Raw genomic sequence first — 21,805 nt, forward strand, 5'->3', positions numbered from 1 at the left:
GTCTTTCTAGAGTCATACAGCACACAGTGATTTGAACATTAGAGGTAAAGAGAAACAAATAAACAACAGCAACAACACGTGAGCATTCAATTTACCAGAGCCAGGAAGGAAGCCATGTTTTAAACAGATACATTTCTTAATGAGGCCTTCTTCTTGGCCTCAAGAAAATCTACCGAGCTATTCCTAGGAACCTCTGTCACAGATCTATACCCCTACCCTAATGGAGAGCAGAATGGGTGAAGAGGATGGGAAAGGGAATGTCTTCTGGCTCTCACATGAAAGACAGTTCAGGTGATATACTCAGTCAGTGATGACAGAGTTACTGAAAATGGCTCAGGGATCACTTTGGATTCCCCTGCTCACTCTGGGGAGTAGTAAACCAAAACATTTGGAATGTTCCAGTATCAAGGGTTACAGACAATCCACGGGGACTCTTCAACTCAAACTTGAAGCAAAGCCACAAGTCAGAGGGCAGAGGGATGCTATGCTGAAGTTCTTTTATGATTCTAAACTCAATGGCTGTCACTAGGTCCTGTCCCCAGCCAAATTTTTTTTTCCCTTATGACCACAAGCAGGACTCCAGCTTAGCGATCTCCTCCAGGCCAAAGTCGCTGATAAAGCGACAGTCACTGACACTCAGCTCCTTGATGGTCCTGCGGTAGATCACAAGGCAACGAAGGCCCTCATCAGTGAGGCAGACACAAGGGCACAGATAGGGGTTTGTGAGCTAGGTGCAGTGAGCCTTCATCCTCCAGCACAAAGCAGTCCGTCATATAAAGGTATCCGACGGAAATCTGTTTGCCATGCAAGGAGGGGGAGGGCAGTTTAATGGAGGCTTCCCGGGTCAAGTTGATGCAAGTAAATTTTGGAGCACCCTGACACATCCAGATGCTCCAGGTTGGGACAGAGAGACACCACATCAAAGACAACTTCGTTGGAGATATTGTAACATCCTGAGACTTCCAGGTGCCTCAGTTCTGGGCAGCACTGTGCAATGGTGTAAAGGCCTCGGTCTGTGAGCATCCAGCAGCCACTGACAATGACAGTCTCCAGCATGAGACACACATTGGGTGTCTTCTGGCAAAGCCTACGGGTCAGTACTTTCAGGGCACAGTCCACATTGATGGTCTCGCCTTTTCAGTGTCCAACCTGTGGGGTTCGATTCAGAACCTAAAATAGCACATGCTTATTTATTCAGTAAGTAATTAAACCATTTCAGTGTGACTGCTGAGAAAGAACGTTCACCAGGGCTTACTTGCTAAAGATGCATCCGCTAAAGCTGTAGTGATTTCTTAGTGCCAGAATACTTAAACCAGGAGCAAGAAGAGCCTCTTGTTCAGTATGATCTTAGAGAACACACTTTTGAAAGCAACTCTTCTATTCAAATGCCTGTGATTTCACAGGTCTCCTCAACCCAGAATTGTGAAAGCTCTTCCCCTTTGGGGTCTCTTGGTGGGCTTGCAGAAAAGGAGCAGGAAGTGCAAGAGCAACCAAAGAGCAGTGATAATGCTGAGGCTCCCAGAGAAGACCCCCCAAGTCAGAGTTGTCTTCTATACCTGTTGAGTGATTCTGTGATTTGGCCTCCTCAGTTTGGTTTTTGGAAAGTGCCTGTGCTTGGTCTGCTATGTTTAAATTTAATTTTTCAGACAAAGAGGAGTTCCCTTTGTAAGCCCTGAAACTGGAGGGTTGCTTTGTTTTGTTTTTTTTCATAGCTGAAAGATTGCTTCTGTATATATACAATAAGGTAACATTGAAACAGGACATAACTCTGAGACTTAAGGGAAAGCAGCTGATTTTAAACGTGGCAGTTCTTCCTCCCATTGTTAAAGGTGGGCAGCAGCAGATGCAGAAGAAAGTTTGTCGTTGTTGACCTTCCTGAGATGACAGGGCTCATTGGAAGTTACTAAACAGAATTTGACAATGTCTAAGTAAATGTTTACTCCTAGATGCAGGGTGTTATAAATCCTATAGTTTTGGAAGTATTTAGGGTAATTCTTTTCCAATGAAGGTAAATCACTTTTGAAATCCAGCATATTCTTTTTTTAAGCCATTATGAATTTTCATGGTGAAAACTTGGTATTGGGCAGGCAGTTCCTGTACCTCTATAGTACCACTCCAAAGGCTAAGAGGTGTGACTGAGAGGACTCAGGCTGTGTATGGAGTAGTCAGGGTGCAGAATGAGGTATGTATACCCCAGCTTTATAGGAATTGTTTTAATACAGTTTTCCTTACTAGAACGAATGTTTAACTGGCCTTTGAATGCTCATACCTGACTAACTAGGACATTGCCCAGGTTAAGTGTCCTCTTGCCCCATCAAGAATACTTACACTTGCATATACTATTGTGCTGCCCTATAAATGAAAACTATTGAAGATATTCTATATTTTATATATAGGTTTATGTATTGTTGGGGATGTTTATGCTGTACTGTTTTGGTAAAATAAAAGAATTCTGTTTTGAGGCTACATTCTTTTTTTGGAACTGAGGATTGAACCCAGGGGCCTTGTGCTTGATAGGCAAGCGCTCTACAACTGAGCTAAATCCCCAGCCCTTGAGGCTATATTCTTAATCCAATTAAGATTGTTTACAAGATCACGTATGACAACAGTACATTGGTCTTATTCTAAAATATTTTGAGGTATTACCAAGTTTGCTAAAAGCTGTTATAGTTTTCCCGGGATGTAATATATAATGTGAAAGATAAAAGGTTGTAAATGATCACCTGTGACTCAGAAATTGGGGGAGCGACGTGTTGTAAACACTAAAATCTAAAAACTTTGCTATTCAAATGATGAAATTTATATAGTTCTCTAGATTGGGGTATACTGTTAGTATTTAAGTGGCGCTAGGAACACGCCCCAAACACGACAAAACCACAGAAGAGTTTTATTAAAGAGGATAGAGGTGACAGGCCTGTATGAAACACACATGGGGGGAGAGAGAGATTGAGAGACTCATGCAAGATGGCACCGGCTTTTTAAAGGTTGGGCCGCACATGTATACAGGAACTCCTATGGGTACTCCACACATGCATGTAGATTAGATGGCTGTGCGGCAACCACATAAAGCCAGAGTCCCGGTCCCGCAAGATGTCTGACCCGGAGATGGCTATTCTGAACCAGAAATAGTTAGGCGGTCCACCAGGTAAGCCCAACCGTGTGGACATGTAATTATCTATCATATACTTTTTTATCTAGGGCCATCAAAACCTCTTTGATCTGAAGTATTCAAGAGTCCATGAATAATAAACTTTTGAGTAATTTTTCTATATAGAAAATCACCCTAAGGTTCATCATTATGATTGCTCCTGATGGGGTTAGAAAATAGAAATAACATATGTTATTTGTTTGACTTTGAATACATTCTTCTGTTTTGTGTCAGGATCATATGTAGCCCAGGCTGGCGCAGAACTCATGATCCTCTTGCCTTAGTTCCTGGACAGCCCTTGCTGGCATGATATATTATAGACACATGTCACCACACCCATATCTAACTATAGTTCCTTAGTTAGAAACATGATCTGAATTTTATTCCAATGCCAGGCCTTACTTTTTACATTATAGTAACTTGTTTCTTTAAAGTTTATTAATTCTGAAATTAAATTGCTCTTTCCCTGTCTCTCTTCATACATATTCTCCTATCATAATTCTACTTTTTTCTTCTTAATACTGAGAATTGACCCGGAGACATTATCCATTATTTGCACATGGTCATTCACTGAGATACAACCCTAGCCTTTATTTCCAGTTCTTCATCTGAATCAGGAGTGTTGGCGGTAGTGCCTATGCTACCACCACCTGTTTACCATGTCCAAGCAAGAGGCTGTGGATTGAAAAACAGAGACAAAAGAGTCATTCATGCTAGCAGGATACCAAATGCCCTTTATTGAAGAAGGGAAGAAACCTTAAATATAGGCTTAAAGCACAATGGAAGAACCCCTAGAGGGCAGAAGTTCTCTACTGAATGCTCTACATTCTTGCATCTAAGCTGTTTATACCAAATGCAGGATCCACAGACAAAGAACCTCCAGTGAGCCTTCAGGAGGGTGGAGACCAGCAGGGAATCAGCATAGGGAGGACATCAAGGTCAAGGTCATCAAGAAGGGAGGCAATTTCCCAACTTGGGAGTTCCAGGGCACTACACAGGAGCTCATTTGCTCCCAAGCATAAGTGTGTGACTTTCAGAAAAATCAACTAGGAAAGTCAGTCATTTTTATTTTAATGTCATATATCATCTTTTAAAATTGTGCCTATGGGATCGATCCTCAGCTCAAAACAACAATTGTGCCTACTAATAAATAAATTCTAAAACTCATATTAGAATCCTGTTTTAAGTATGGTAAAGACTACGTTAAATTACAATCAGAAATTATGTTTTTGGTTCCAAGTTTTGTATTTTTTTAATTCTGTTAAGAGTCAGGGGAAAAAAAGGAAGAAATAAATAAGAATCAGAGATGAACTGTTGAAGAATTCTTTTCAGATTTCTTGGTTGAAAGTGTTTCAGTCTACCCTATCTTGAGAATTTTTGAGTTAGGACATCCCTGGCAGCCCCCCTGTGAAGGACACTCTTCACTGTAGATTTTCATTGGTGATGACAAATCTTGTAACCAACCCTTATGAGAGATTTGAATATACCATATAACCATGAAAACATATGGTTAGTTGCCCACTGCCCAAATCTTTTTTATAAAGGTGTCTGTCCAGTTTTTAATATAAAGTGATACAAAGGACTTTTTCTGTTCCATTAAGACTGCACATTTCTGAGGACATTTGTCTATGGGCCCATTATAGAAAACACAACTACAAGAGATAATTGTGTATATAGTAACATTTAAGGTTTATGTAAAGTTGATATAAGAGACGAGTGCCTAGATATATACTTTTCTCCAGAATATATGGAAAATATTGTGAAGAGATGAAAGCCAGTCATGATTCCTTCCATAGAAGCCACCAGGGTAGCTAAACAAAAAAGCATCCTTAAAGGATAACTATCTTTTGTAAGGCCTAAGCGTAAATTTGTGATATAAAAGGACTTCAATTTTAGAATTCAGGATAAATTACTTTTGAAAAAGCTAAGCATTTTATGCAAGAAAAGCTTTTGTTTTTAGTTTTTTTTCCCAACTGCCAAACAGAAAGGATGTGCTTTAGAAAGAAGGTTTTTGCCATGATGTTGGGTCTAGCTGCTCTTTTCACAATTTACATTTCCAAATTCTGGCCTTGGGAGCTTCACATCAGTGATTCTACCAACACAAAGACAGAGTTGATGGTGGCTTTCACTTTTGGCATTTAAAATCTTTAGTGTTGCAATCCACAGATATGTTTCAATGAATTTATCTTAATTGGCCTTTTTCAATCATCCCAATTTTTATTTCAACTAACCGCAATTCATTATATTACTAGGTAGCTTTTTGGGGGTTCCTTTTCGGGGGGCTTGGTTTTAAGTTCACAATTTTGTTAAAACATACTGAACTAAAATGTCTAAGTGGCCTCATTTTAGTCTTATGTTTGAACATTCTAACACCCTTAAATAAGTTCCATGTTAAGGTACATGCCCTTTGTTATTAAAGACCAACAAACAAAAAGTACTTGTATTTTATTTAAATGCTTTACAAAATAGAGTCAAGTGGTCAGTGCCACTGATGTGCTGAGACATTGGTAATCCAGTTACTGTGTAAACTGCTCAGCCAGGCTCTCCTGTTCTAGAAACTCATCCTGTTCCTTTGGAAGCTCTGTTAAGTCTTTGACTCCTCTAAAACAAACTGTTAGGGTCGGCGTCCAAAACAGAGAGCTTCACTCCAATATCGGGTCACAAAAGAAGCTTTATTAGCACAAGCTCGTGGGACACCAGTGCGAGAAGTAGCTGGTGACCCCGAGTCTAAGGCTCACAGGCCTTTTAAGAGGTGGTTCTATCAGGGCGGGGGAGCAGGGTCATCCAGAGTGCAGACATCTGGAGACCAGATGTCTCTGCGGTCTTTCTTAGAGTCTGGGTAGGTAAACGAATTCCAAGCTTATCTAGCAAGGGGTTATTTGGCAAGCATTCTTCTCAAGCAATTTATCTTGCAAGTACAACCACAGGCGGTCATCCTGCAAGCATCCTGTTAGCACAGCATGATGGGCTAACTTTTCTGGTATGGGGCGTGGGGGCAGAGTGCTGTATTTTCCACTGAATCTACAATTAGCAGAGCTGGTGGGGGCAGTCTCCTTATTTCTCTTACAATGGTCTTTCATTCCCCCCCCTTTTTTTCGTGCCGACCTTTAATCCTAAAGGTCACTGCCAGATATCAGCTGGTATCGTTGTCTCAGGAATATCATCGTAACCCCATTTACCTGGGATCGTACAAAAGCCGAGATTCGATTGAGGATACATGGTCTAATCATGAGGACAAGAATTAATACAATAAGTGGTCCTGTGAGGGCTGACAATAATGTAGTTAGCCATGGGGATTGATTATACCATCCCTCAAACCAGCTTTGAGAGCCTCGTAAGTTTTTTTTTCCTCTGGCATCTAATCTTTTTTTAAGTTTTGTCATTGATTCCCTTATTACACCCGTATCTCCTCCCATTATATTTACACGTGTTCTTTTCATCCTGACAGACGGCTGGCGATCTAGGGTTCCTAGGGTCAGTTGTAGGGATATCCCAGTCATCTGGCCCTGCTGCTAGCTGGCAGAGGTCCGGGTGCAAGTCAGGCCACCAGCCCCACAGTGGGTACTGATTAAAGGTAATTTTTTATACAATTTTCCCTTGGCCTGATATAACCTGTCAAGTATGAGACACTGGTTGATGTGGGTTACTTGCGGTCGCACTGGCGATGAATCCGAAGCTTAAGAGGATTGTCAGTCCGTTCCGCAGTCGAGGAGTAATCTGGCACTTTGGCTGGCTTGAGGTGGGAGGCATGGATCCAGGCGACGATCCCGTCCATCTTGACCACCGTTGGGGTGGTCAGCAGGACTTGGTATGGTCCCTTCCACCGGGGTTCCAAAGTCTGATGCTGGTGTCTGCGGACGTATACGAAGTCCCCCACATGGAACTGATGGGCAGTGCTGTCCCCGCTGGGTTGGTATGCAGCAGACAGTTGCTTCCACAGTGTATGTTGTACAGATGCTAAGGCTTGCAGCCAGTCAGACAGAGGGGAAGGCATGATTTCTCCTTGCTGGAGGGTTAGGTTCTTAACTGGGGGTGCACACCCGAGGAGCAGTTCAAAGGGGGTAATACCCATGAAGGAAGGGGTATTTCTAGCTCTAAAGAGGGCATACAGTAGGAGCATCATCCAATCTCTAGAGCCTGTCTCCATGGTCAATTTGGTTAAGGTCTCCTTAATTGTTCTCCTGTCCTGAGCTCTGGGGTCTATGGACATAATGCAACTTTTAATCAATCCCCAGTATTTTTGCCAGTCCCTGACTTACCTGGGCCACGAACGCTGGGCCATTATCTGACCCAATTACGTGAGGCAGTCCAAATCTTGGGAAGATTTCTTCCAGGATTTTTTTTTTAGCAACTATTGCTACAGTCTCCTTTTTGGTGGGGTAGGCTTTTACCCATCCTGTAAAGGTATCTACAAACACTAGCAGGTACTTTAGGTCATACTTAGCTGGCTTTACCTCGGTGAAGTCTACTTCCCAATGCTGGCCAGGGCAGGTTCCTCATAGTCTTTTTCCGGGGGCCAGTTTCCCAGGATATGCATTTTCGTGCTGGCAGGCCTGGCAAGCAGCTACCACCTTCTCTGCCATTTGTTTCTTCTCAGATGGGGAGAGGGTCTTATCTTCTGCAGTCAGCTGTGTAGTGATATTTTATTTGTATTGAAATGTGATTTTATTTGTATGTCAGTAAAGTTGCCTTGAGGTCAGAGCAAGCCAGAGCAGAAGCTGAGCAGTAGTGGGGCACACCTTTAATCCCAGCACTTGGGAGGCAGAGCTAGGCGGATCTCTGTGTGTTCAAGGACACAGCCATCATGGCAGACACACGCCTTTAATCTCAATAACAACCATAGAAGACCTGGAGGTCTGTACAAACAGGCAGTGACGAGGAGGTCATGTGGCTGGGTTTACAACCAATGAGAGAGGAGAACAGAAAGTTTTTAAATAGACAGGACGCAGAGAAGTAGCTCTCTTGTGGAGAGGAAGAACCGAAGAAGCAGTGAAGGGTAAGGTTTTCCACTCTTGCTCTGACCTCGTGGTTTTTAACTCTGCAATCGGTTCTGCGTTTCTTATTTAACAAGCCCGATACATCTACACAGCTGGATCAATTTTCTGCTGCCCAGATGGGTTAATTTGTGGATCCTTTTCAGAGTGTCTTTCAGAAGTTCTGGGGGTGGAGCCTCTTCGGGAGCTGGATCCTCCGGAGTCGAGGCATGAATGGCCAGGCTCCTCAGATCCCGGAAGACAGCCTCCTTTGCCTCTTGATTGGCCTTCCTGTTTCCCATTGCAAATTAGGAAGGGCGAGGGCAGGTGCCGACAGGAGTGCCTTCTTCAGCGTCTCGAACGCTGTCTGGTGTTTCTCTTGCCAGACAAAGGGGTTCTTTTCCCGAGCCGGAACTGTTGTGGGTTTTAAGGTGACCACAACAGATGGCTGTTCTACTGCCAGTCAAGGCCCCCCCCCCCGTCTCTGCCCAAGCCTCCGGGAACCTGTGGGTCCATTCTTCATTTCCCAGTCCTGTGGGGACCATGGTCAGTTGGGCCGTGGGGATGGTGGTCCCATACAGTCGATATTCCTCTGTTGCTGGGAGTTCTAAAGTAAGGAGGCGGAGGTCCCCGACCAGGAGATGGGCAAACTTTAATTTAATTCAGGTCCTTGGGCAGTGAAAGTTATTTGGGCTCCTAATTTTGTCAGGAGATCCCTCCCAAGGAGAGGCGCGGGACAGTCAGGGAGGACCAAAAAAGAATGTTGCACAGTACCTTTCCCCAAGTTGACTGTTCTCTGAGTGGTCCAGGGTCTCTCTTTACTCCCGTTGGCCCCTTGGACTAGAGACTTGCGGGAAGATAGTGGCCCGAGTGGTTGTTGTATTGCTGAAAAGACTGCCCCCGTATCTACTTCAAAGTCGACTTGGGTCCCCTCCATTTTAAAGGTTACCCGGAGCTCGGGGAGGGGTTCTGAACCCTGACTTCCTCAGTCGTCAAGGGCCAAGACTGAATGGCCTCGTCCTCTTTGTTTTCGGGGGCACTCTCGGGTCCAATGACCTTCTTTCTTGCAGTATGCACATAGGTTAGGCTTTAAAGGCAGGCGACCTCTTCTGCCTTGAGGCCCTGAGCTGTCCTTCCCTGCCACTGCCAGGATCCGTGATAAATTTTGATTTTGTCGCTTTTTTTTTTGTAGTTTCTTTTTTATAATAAACCTTTTCTGCTTTCTTGACTAAATCTCTCAAACTCAGTCCCTGCAAACCATCTAATCTCTGTAACTTGCGTCTTATGTCTGCAGCTGACTGTCCTATAAAGGCCATCGCTACCGCCCCCTTCTGTTCTTCAGACTGTGGATCGAAAGGCGTATACCTCCTGTATGCTTCCATGAGCCTTTCAAGGAAGGCAGAGGGGGTTTGCCAGGCCCTTGGAGAACCTCACCTACCTTAGCCAAATTAGTGGGCCTTCTGGCCGCCGCACGGAGACCCGCCATTAGAGTCTGGCGATAGAGGGACAGATGCTCCCTACCTTCTGGGGTATTTGGGTCCCAGGTTGGTCGTCTTAATGGGAAGCGCTCATCAATCAGGGTGGGGAGTTGAGTCGGTCGCCCATCTGGCCCGGGGACTAGTTTCCTGGCTTCCAGGAGAATGCACTCTCTCTCTTCCATAGTGAAGAAGATCCCCAGGAGCTGCTGGCAATCATCTCAAGTAGGTTGGTGGGAATACATGATGGAATCTAAGAGACCTATTAATCTGGAGGGGTCCTCAGAAAATGGAGGGTTATTATTTTTCCAGTTATACAAGTCAGAGGAGGAAAAGGGCCAGTATTGGAGAGCAGGCATGTCACCCCCGGCCCCATCATCAACCATTCCCCCAATGGGGCGCAAAGGCAGTGTGATAGTTGGGGGGTGCCTCATCCGGGGGCCTTGCTCTCCTCTGGTGGGTTCCCTGTGCTGGACCCGACAGGGAGACCAAGACAGACTCAGGCCCAGTCTCTGCCGGAGGTCGTGGTCCAGGCCGATAGGGAGGAGGTCGTGGTCCGGGCCGATAGGGAGGCGGTCGTGGTAGGAAGTCTAAGGCAAATGAAATGAGGTCATTCTGAGATTCAGGTAAGGGGGGTTGAGGAGGGGATGGAGTTGGTAATGGAGTCGATTGGGAAGGTTTAGTCACGAGAATCAGAGCAGAAGTTAGTGAAGGTGCTGTAGGAGCAGTCAGGAAGGGTCAGACCCACTTAGGAGGGTCAGTCACCAGATCCTCCAATACCCAATTGTAGGCCTGCTGGTCCGGGTGTCCGTGCGAACCTGGAATGAAAATCTTTTGTTTGACTGCCCTAATTATATTAAGATCAAAAGTACCATCTACTGGCGACCTGACTCCGAAGGTGGGCCATTCAGACGAACAGAAAGTCTGCCACTTTCCCTTCCTCACCCGAACCGCCAGGTCCGACGTGCGGTCCTTCACTGCTGACCAATGAGAAAGGGTTAGGGACAAAGGGGTGGAGGCAGACTGTCCCATTCCAAGCAAGTAGAAACAGACACAGAAGGACACAAAAATCGAGACACAACACACAAACAAGACAAGCCGGCAAAATGGTAGGGAAAATGAAACCAAAAGATTGTCTATTGGCCCGGGCTGTCAGAAAAATCTCCTAGACAAAAGGGAATCAAACGGGGCCCATGTCTCAGGGTCCCCACACTCCAGAGCGTCCTCCAGAGCTGCAGCCTGTGGGTTCAGGACATTTCTGTCCCCCACCATCCAAGGGTCCTCACGGGCCGCATGAACAGCTGCTTCCCCACCGACTCACCAACATCCTTACCAATCTCGGTGGGACCTCCAAATGTTAGGGTTGGCGTCCAAAACAGAGAGCTTCACTCCAATATCGGGTCACAAAAGAAGCTTTATTAGCACGAGCTCGTGGGACACCAGTGCGAGAAGTAGCTGGTGACCCCGAGTCTAAGGCTCACAGGCCTTTTAAGAGGTGGTTCTATCAGGGCGGGGGAGCAGGGTCATCCAGAGTGCAGACATCTGGAGACCAGATGTCTCTGCGGTCTTTCTCAGAGTCTGGGTAGGTAAACGAATTCCAAGCTTATCTAGCAAGGGGTTATTTGGCAAGCATTCTTCTCAAGCAATTTATCTTGCAAGTACAACCACAGGCGGTCATCCTGCAAGCATCCTGTTAGCACAGCATGATGGGCTAACTTTTCTGGTATGGGGCGTGGGGGCAGAGTGCAGTATTTTCCACTGAATCTACAATTAGCAGAGCTGGTGGGGGCGGTCTCCTTATTTCTCTTACAATGGTCTTTCAAAACAAAAACAAGGAAAATAAAACCTCCTACTTTATTCTCTTAATCTAGTAAGAGCCACGTAGGCAGTTAGTGGTGTCTCTATATATTTTCAGAATCAACTTTAGTCTGTTAGCTTTGAATTTCCTATAGGACACATTACCATAAAATGTTACAGTAGATGGCAATTCTCTCCTAGTATCACAGAGAATTGTTTCTTAGGATGACAAATGAACAGTCCTGATACTTTAACTGAAGAGATTTTGATTTGTGGAGTAATGATGAGGCAGAATGGAAATTTCCATTGGTACTACATCACTCACCTGACAAAAGGGCCTTAGAACTCTGAAGCACACAGCTAAGTGACAGAGTGATTTTTGAATGAATTAGAAAAGCTCACACATGGAGCAAGCAGCCCAGAGGTGGGGGAGGAAAATGGGTTTTCACAGTAAATTGTTGACTTTGGATGCTTTTTCTATTTTTATAGTTAAAAAGAGGGTGTGTAGAAGCCAGCAAGCAGTGGAACAAAGTTAAGTGAGCAGAGATTTTATTGTCACTATACTCGCGTTTAATTGAGGTCATCAAAATTAATACTGCTAAATTTGTTTATGCTAGTATTTATCTGTCAGTGTCATCTTTGACAGGTTGTGGTGACATGGAATATTTTTATTTGAAAAATACTCACAAAACAATTTGCCAGAACGTTAATGGTTCAGATAAACAGTGAAGTAAAAATGAGACTGTCCTCATACAGGCTGGGAAGAGACTATGGGTATCACATTCTGGATTACACATAGATTAAGATTTTTGCTGTGGCCCAGAAGAGTTGAACTGTGAACTGAGAATAGTAACCAGCTACCACCAGGAGTTGCACTTTTTATTTGTTAGTTTGTACTAAAGTGATAAGTTAGATGTTTCCCTATATCATAATTCTGTTTTTATAATAGAAATAGATAGTTCCATGATTTTGGAAATAGTTGCTGTAGCGATTTGAGACAGTGTGTTAGAACCTTGGCTTTGGCAGTATCTGAGCAACAATGAGCCTTCTCTTGTTTCCGTGACTGAGTAAGACCCAGACCAGCACCAGTGGACACCAGGCTTCCTGTGCACATAAATTTACAAAGAACTTACTTCAAGCCATAATTGAAAACACTAAAATTAAGGTTTTTATTAATTGAAAATTGAAATAAAAAGTTAAAGAAAAACATTTAAAATTCAGGTTTTTATTTTATTTTAGTACCTAGTTTATAAAGTCAAATCCTTGATTTCTTTCTCTTTTAAGTTAACCAGCTTCATTAAGCCTAAAGCCCAGGGCTCAGTTGTGATGACTTACTGGTAAAACTGATAATCATTTGAGGAGCTATAGTGTCATTACTTTTACTAAACTCCTTTGTTTTCTCACATGCAGGTTGGACTATACCTAGAGCTTGAAAACTCATCCTGGGAATGAATATTGGTTACCACATTGCATCAGCTGCTGAGGAGTCAGCCTCCTGTACTAGGGGAAGTGTTGTGTCTTTTCTGTGACAAGTGTGTGAGTGTGCTGTCTCCAGGTTTGTCATTTTAGGTTGCAGATTTCAGCTGATAGATGTCATGGAAGGTCTCTCCTACTGAGAGTACATTGCATTCGGAAAGTTGCACTGTTTTTCAGCTTCCTGGAGTAACTTTCACTAGGTATTTAGAAGTGAGGTCATAAACTTTGTTCTTATACAAAATGATGGCTTCTGATGTTTGCATGTGAAGGCATTGTTTAAAGAAATAGCAGTCCTTGATTGGGTAGAATTTGGTTTTGACCCAAGTTCCAATGGTGTATTTAGTTTGCTGATACTAGTGTGTCCAGTTGCATCAGCTAGATATTGCCTGCCTCTTTGTTAGGCACTTTGTGGCACCTTATGTTCAACCTGAAGGATGGTGTGTGGCCTCTTTGTGCCTCTGCTGTCTTTTCAGAAGCCATTTTATAAACATCTTAGGAATCCTATTTTAATATTTAAATATATATATTTGTGAAAGATACTTTTAGAACAGACTTTTTAACATTGAAATTCCTGATTTTTTAAAGTAAATTAAAACTTTTTCAGGCTTAGGAAGAATGTTTTTTTCAGAGCTGTAATAAAAAGTCAGATTGAAGAGAGAAACCAGAGAGTTCTGTGATAGGGAAAAGATGTCTGCTGAGAGGAGACAAATTTAAAAGTGAAAACCATTGCTTAGATGGAAGATGAATTTTTAAAATAAAATTGTGGGTTTTGTTTCTGTAACTTCATATTTGCTGCTACAGTAGCTCACTATTTTACAAGGCTAATATATAAATCTGGCTCCATTTAAATGTGGTGTCTTTTCTGATAGAAGCAGCTTAGAAAGACACTGCACCAGCCTGCCAGACAGTGGCAGGTATCCATGTAGCTGATGCATGCTTTAATGTTTGCTGGTAGCTGGCAGCCTGGATGTCAGAGAAGCTTCCTACCCTGCCAGCTAGAGCAGTACGGCTCTTGGGGAACTGGCATCTGTGAAGCATACCAAAGAGAGGACTTCTGAGGAGAAACTGTGTACGGAGTTAGATGAATGGGTGTTTTCGTGTCCTCTTCCCCTCTCCCACAACAGTACTCTCCACTGTGCCATCCCCACTTTACCAGCTCTGTACCAGTCATCGTCATCACATTCAAGTACAGCTTGACTTGGTGACAGTGGCCATAGCTGAAGTACTTGGCATGTTTGACTTCCCACAACAACAAAATGGGCTTTATTTTGTTTGATTTCCTTAAAAAATGTATACAGAGCCATAACTTCACATTTTATATACTAGTATCTGACTATTAGTATTTTACAGAAACCATGGTTCTTGTTGATTACATACAAACATATACATACATATATATATATAGTGGCATTTTTGTAAACTAAGTGCCATTTCAACATTACAATCATTTTTCGAGTTGTGAACATACATGTATTGTATATATTCTGTATAGTTAATACTCTACTGAAATATTAGCTTGTTTGATATGAGAAAAGTATGTATTGAGTACCTTCTTGCTAGCCTGATTGCTTAATCTTTTTTAAAGAAAGATTTAAATTTTTTTAAATCTTTAAACTGGCCTTTATTACATGGTCACAAATAAATTTACAATTAGAAGGGATGGACAAGAAAAAAATTAGTCTTGAGTGTCTTTAGATAGAAACATGAGACTAAGATTTGTTTTTTGTTTTTCCTCATTAAAATAACTTACTGGTGTTTTATGAAATATAAAAGATATCAAGGTAGATTATTGAATCTACTTTAAGAAGGCAACTACTAGTTTTAAACATTTTGCATTAAATAAAATTTGTATATTGTATACAAATTTTGTATATTAATACAAATTTGAGATTAATTTTGTTAGGATATAGTGTAAATATATTTCTAATCTTGTTCAAGGTGTTATACTTATGCAGTGTATTTAACAATATAAAGTAATTTCCTTATCCTTGAAAGTTAATATTACCAAATATTTAGAATAATAAAAAATGCAGTTTAGTAGTTAGTCATTACAATCAAACCTGTAGTCATATTAAGTATGTTTTCAAGGTCAAGCAGATATATATTTTAGATAGACAGGTCATCTTCAAACACTTCAGAGATTTACAGAGTGGCACAGCCATATTTGAATGGAATGGCAGAAGTCATGAAGCCAGCCCTGTTGTTTGACAAAGATCCAGCAAAGCTGAGCGACATTATGTCTTCCATGGCACCTTTGGTTTTCATCTCCACCTGTTACATACTTGGGGCACTTTTAGTATTTGTACAACTTGAGGATGTTGGATTGATGGAAAATTCCTTATGAATCATTTATGCCTTCTCCCAGGAATGCTTCTTCTAAGCTTATCCAGGAAAGTCCTCAACATACTATCCCCCCCACACACACTTGAGGGAGATATCCTTATGCACTTGAGGGTCTTCCTTACGCCAGAGGTCTCTTTATGAGGCTATGAGACATTCTTGAAACATCTGTGCCCGTACTTACACTGGAACAAGATATTCAAAACAAAGTAAATTCAAAAAGGTCAACAAGATTTGGTGGGCTAGAAGAATTGTCCACAGTTCAGAGTACAAGGTTCTTCCCACTGTATACTCAGACAAGTACTTGGCATACAACTCTGCCCTACACAGAGACATATTGATGAGCAAAGTATGGAGTGGAAAGATGATAAAGGTACGAAATGTTAAGGCTTCCCTCTCTTAGAAGTTAGCTCATGTAGAGCCACTATAATGTCATATGACCAAGGAACAACAGAATGCCAGGATTAGACATATATACAAAATCTATAAGGATATAAATGTGAACATTGATTGTATTATGCCAGAATTTAAATAATAACTGCAGCAGTTTTAGCCTGAGGATTTTTCTGGTCATTGTGACCACCAAGAGTTAATAATACATTGCTTGAGACATGGCAAAATGCCCAGGGTGGTTGAAGATTTTGTTTTGGTCCAGTGTCCTTGAAGCAACCAAAACAACCAGCCTGAGCACAGGCTGTCATATGCCTCTAGATTCTCAAAAATTGGGTTATGGGTTTTATAAGTAAGTATGATAACTCTGTTTAGTAATGATGTCAAAACTTGGGGGGAAATGACTGGAAATGATAACTCTGTTCTGTCATAATTTATTAATGATGACTAAAAGATGAGCAAAAGGAAGTGAAACATATTTCCAAAACCAAAAATGATATATGTTTTGGAACATCATGAATGGATCTCTGCTAACTAAATTCTGTATAAACAAAGAAACACTCTGGCTGCTAGTCAGTCAGGCTGCAAGATTCTCCCAACCTCCATGGCCTGGATCACTTCTTTTCCCGCCGACTCCTTATACCCTCTGCAGGACCCACCCACTGCCAAGGATGGTTCCCAGCAACAGAGATTGGCATTTAAGATGTTTCAATAACTTAGGGGTTTTTTGTTTGTTTGTTTGTTTGTTTGTTTAATGACTATGAGACATGTCTGCTCCTGGCAGCACCTATCTACTTCAGAGAAGAAGATGGGCACTGAAGAAACTCTGTATGGAGTTTACCTTCATAGTAGCAAAAATTATCCACTGGGCAAGAAAATGCCCTCACATCAACTGCTGACTGCGTGCTGTCAAAAAATGGACAAGCATGACACAAATTAAAGGACTTCCTATCTTTGCTAAGACAAGGTAGGAAGGCTCTTTAGAAAATTCTGCTTCACAGATGAGTCTGTCAGATATGCTAAGCCTGTAGGCTGAAGAATGAATGCCCCAAAATTGCACAGGAAACTTGGGTGACTGTCCAGGAAGCCAGCTGTTTCTGTCATAACTCACATTTCTTGAATGTCGCTTGTTTGTACTTTCTTCTTATGCATTAATATTATTTCTTTCTCTGGTCTCTGAGGATGTTGCAGATAAGATAGTTATAGTTACAGTTTTCCTTGTTAAAAATTCAGAAAAGGAACTCACTAACAGGTATAAACTGTATAATTTTGAAAGACATAAAAGATAATTTTTGGTTTGTAATACAAGTTAAGACAGAAAGTGAATTAGCTACATTTTGGACTCACCAAAATAGGATAGAAAATGGATTATTTTCACTGAATTTGTCAAATGTAAATAAACTTGATATTGATGTATTTATTTCCTTTATATATTGTATATACTTATTGTGCTTATTATATTTTTCTTATGTCAGTTATAATTTTTATTTTAAACAAAAAAGGAGAAATGTGGTCATATTTTATTGTCAACGTCTAGAGCATTGGGGTCCCTGGGTAAGGGTCTCACAGAAATCAGGACACAGGGGATGCAGAGCAAAGGCAGCAAATGCGACCACTTACTGTACTTTAATAGCATCAGACTTATATTCACTGTGAATACAAAGAATCTAACTAACCATTTCCTTATGTTTCGATCTTACATTACATTCTTAAGCTATTTACTGAAACAATACTTGTCATAAATAACATGCCATGCAGCAGAAAGCCACTTCCGTGTACTTAGGCATTTGTAACTTGTGACTTGAGATAAGGGGAAGAGAATATTTTCTCCTCCTAGCTCTAGCCTGCCAGAGCTGGACTTCGTCCCAGTCCCAGTCATCAAATAGCCTTAAGACTCAGAAGGAACAGTAACTGCTTACACAGGCATATCTCCACATTTTATTTGTGCACTAATAAATGAAGCTTACTTGGAGATCAGAGAAAAAAGCCAGTCACTATATTAAACATAGAAGTCAGGCAATGGTAGTACACATCTTTAATCCTAACATTCAGGAGGCAGAGATTCATCCAGATCTCTGTGAGTTCAAGGCCACTCTGGGAACAGAGCCAGGCATGGAGGTACATGCCTTTGTTCTGAGCACTAGTTAACCATAGAGGTCTGGAGGTCTGTGCATATAGACAGGAAGTGATAGAGTGGATCAGAAAGAGGAAGTGATGTAGCTAGATAGAGGGAGAAAGGGAGGTGGCAGGGCACAGAAAGAATCTAAGTGTGGGTATATAGGAAGTAGCTCTTTTTGGTTGAGGATTTGTAGCAGAATGATCATGGCTAGCTTGTTTGTGCTTGCCTGGTGCCTCAGTTTTTACCCCAATATTTGGCTCTGGGTTTTTATTAATATGATTATTTAGGAATTTGTCTTACACTCAATGGCAAATCAGGTGGTGACATTGTAACATACTGCGGTCTTCACACCAACATAGAAAAATGCAGTTAATCTGAAAGTGATGTGCCTTTTTTGAGCACAAAGGTGGCAATTTCTCATTTGTGATTTCTCAAAGTCATGAAACATGGGACAAGGAAGATTAAATGTTTCTACAGGAAAATTTTAAGTCCTATATCAGGGGTGCTTGTTTGTGAGCATGACTGAATTATCAATTCAGTGGAAACTGAAGTGCATGAAGCATGGGTTTGAGTACAACTTTTGATCCTTTCCAGCCTGGAATACAAAGGAATTTCAACATTGTGCCAAGTATAAGACATACATTATTTTACAGCATTTCATAAAGAACTAAATACAAAACATTTTGAGATTTTCCTCTCATGGGTATTGTCACTGTGTTGCATTGAAGCAGTGATGACACATGAGGTCCCCATGAGTTCAGGGCCATAAGTCTACCTCATGGAAGAAACTGATAGTAGTTCATCACCCCAAATTCTCATTAGCATCTTAGGAGCCTTGAAGACATATTCAACCTCTCTTTAGCATTTCTCAAGATTTTACTGCTAATGATCAACTATCTGGGTTGGGACATGTCAGAGGTATGACTGCACCCAAGGGATTTCTCCCAAGTGTAGATTTTTTAATTTGTCAATACAACTGACTTTGATTTGTTTCTGTTATTGTATCTAAACTTTCCTTCATATTCTTATAAGTGACAAGAATGAAACTCATTGGTTCAGCAAGTAGTAATTTAGTGTTATCCAACTCCAATGACTTTCTGTCATCAGTTCCATATTTGGAGTATGAAAACTTTTTTACAGCTCCCCCAGAATAACATCTCACAATAATATCTATGACTGAAAGAGAATGTAGGGAAGAAGGTATTACCAAGAATTGCTCAACAAAATTATAGTATTTAATGTCATTTTACCATGGAGGACTATTATTACAAGAGAGTTGACAAGAAAATTAGGAGTTCTCTAGTAGCCCACTGGCAGAATCACCTCCTCCCACCCAACTCCATTCTCTGGGAAGTCTACCTCCTGATGTGCATTCAAAATCTCAATAGCCATTCATACATAACTTCACAGATTTACATTCTATGCTGCTACAGTCTGCTTGGAGGAAACCATCAAAAAAAAAAATCAACAACAACAAAAAAAAACACAAAAAACATTTCTCCTTGATGGAAGACTCTACCTCTTGTCACAGACTTGATCCTTCTAGTTCTTTTTCACAGCATTGTTCATTCTTTCTTCAGAATCTGCATCCAAATTTTCTGCCATCTACTGACCTGCAGAGCATACTTTACCATGGACTCTACAGCCATCACATTTTCCAAGGATTCTAAGAGGACAACAGCAACCAAAGAATGGGATACCATCCTAACAAAGCAAAAAAACCTGTCATCAATACCAAGAAACATCAATACCAACACAATATACTTCCACCAGTACCCCACAACTCCATTACATTAGGCCCTTAGAAATGCAAGATTGCTGAAGAACAAGACAAGGACTTCAAACATAAATTATGTATAATGCTCAAGGACCTAAAAGGGAACAGGAATAAATCCCTTAATTAAGAACACAAAAACAAATAAAATTATTAAATGAAACAAGGAAAAGAGTTCAAGACAAGAAAGTTGAATTGAAACCATTAAGGAAAACTCAAATTTATATAAGACTGAAAAAAATATGATGTAAAACAAAAAAACAAAAATAAGACTCAGACATCAGCCTTATCAACCTAGTAGAAGATATAAAAGAGAGAATTTCAACTGCTGAATAAAGGGAGAAAATAAATGGTTACCACAGTTTAAAAATGTTTAATATAAAAATTTCCAAGCACAAAACAGCCAGGATATCTGAGATACTATATAAGGATAAAAGTGTAAATATAACAAAGATAGAGGAAGAAGAAGAAAACTCATGTCAAAATCACAGTAAATATTTTTTAAAATTTAAAAAATTTCCCAACCTTGTGAAGGTGCTATTTGTCAAGGTACAGGAAGCACACACAACATCAAATAGGTTCAGAAAAGAAATTTCCCAAATACATAATAATCAAAATTCTAAACAGAGAGGATAAAGAAAGAATATTAAAAGCTGGAAAAAAGGATGAAGCCACATATAATGGCAGACCCATTAGAATAACATCCAACTGCTCATGGAGAATTTTTGAAGCCAGAAGGAACTGTGCCAAAGTTCAACAAACTCAGAGATCATTGATTCTAGCCCAGAATACTGTATACAGCAAAATTATCCATCACAGGGATGAAGAAAAACATTCTACAATAAAGCCAAATTTAAGCAATTTTTCTCAATCCATTCAGCCCACTTGAAAGCATTAAAAGGAATATTTTAGAATGAGGAAGTTACCACATCCAAGAAGACACAAGAAATATATAATCACAGAGGAGTGAATCAAAATGAGCAAAATCACACAATTGCAAGGAGGACAGGGGAATCCGTGGCTGATATGTAAAATTAGATTAAATTATAAAAGAAAAGAAAAGAAATAATGAAACACTTCTCATTGACAGCTTTCAATATTAATGGCCTTATTTCTCCAATAAAAAGACAAAGCATACAGATTGAATTAGAAAACAGGATATAAATTTATGCTGAATGATGAATATCACCTCAGCATCAAGAAAGAACTCCTGAAATAGAGTATTAGTATTTGAAATACATAAAGAACTAAAAAACATTGAACATCAAGAAAGCAAATATCTCAATTGTAAAGTGGGTACAGAGCTAAATAAAGAGTTCTCAAAAGATGAAACACAAATAGCTAAGAAACATTAAAGAAGTGTTAAGGGCTGCAGAAATGGCTCAGAGGTAAGGAACACTGGTGGCCCTTCCAAAGAGCCTGAGTTCCTTGCCCATGAACCACATGGTGGCTTACAACCATCTAGAATTAGGTCTGGTGCCCTCTTCTGGCCTGCAAGCATACACGCAGGCAGACCACTGCATACATAAGTAAATCAAGAAAGGAAGGAAGGAAGGAAGGAAGGAAGGAAGGAAGGAAGGAAGGAAGGAAGGAAGGAAGAAAGAAAGAAAGAAAGAAAGAAAGAAAGAAAGAAAGAAAGAAAGAAAGAAAGAAGGAAGGAAAGAATAGAAATTTTAAAAATAATTAGCCATCACTTAAATACAAGTTAAAATATCTAGACATTTCATCTTACACCATTCACTATGGTCAATGTTATTATATTAATGGAATATTATTACTTTCTATTAATCACAGCTTGTTCCTGCCTGAGGTGTCTGTATTACTTGCTGAGTGTTTCCCCACTGTCAGTCCCTTTCTGCTCTTGAGCCATGAATCCATTCTGTCCAGGTGTTTCTTCTTCATCTCCTTAAGGAATGGGAAGAACACCTTGAACAGGCATTTAATATGAAGATGGATGAGCCTTTACATTATGAATTTGGATGTGTGTATAAGAATATATTTCATATACTTATATAAGTCAGTATGTATTTGTTAATGTGACATTTAATATCCTCACTAAATATTACAGAATAATGGGTGCAACTCACATATTTGAAATGATAAATTAAGACTGAATAAAAACCTAATTTTTATGATTTATAGCATTAATAAATAAAAGAGTAATATAATGTTTTAACAAAAAAGTAATTTATTTTACATTTTATTGCTATGTTTGATTTCAAACATGTTAAATAAAATTATTTTCATTTGCTTTTAGGTTTATTTTTAAGGTGTATTTTTTTGAGGCAGCCAATGTACTCACTCAGGCAATAT

General features: G+C 40.6%; 1 pseudogene; it reads left to right on the top strand.

Moving 5' to 3' along the window:
• LOC118574989 overlaps nucleotides 1–21,805 on the top strand; it is a 73,489-nt pseudogene that overhangs the window by 1,867 nt on the left and 49,817 nt on the right.

This window comes from Onychomys torridus, unplaced genomic scaffold, assembly GCF_903995425.1.
Source record: "Onychomys torridus unplaced genomic scaffold, mOncTor1.1, whole genome shotgun sequence".
In the NCBI taxonomy this organism is placed as follows: domain Eukaryota; kingdom Metazoa; phylum Chordata; class Mammalia; order Rodentia; family Cricetidae; genus Onychomys; species Onychomys torridus.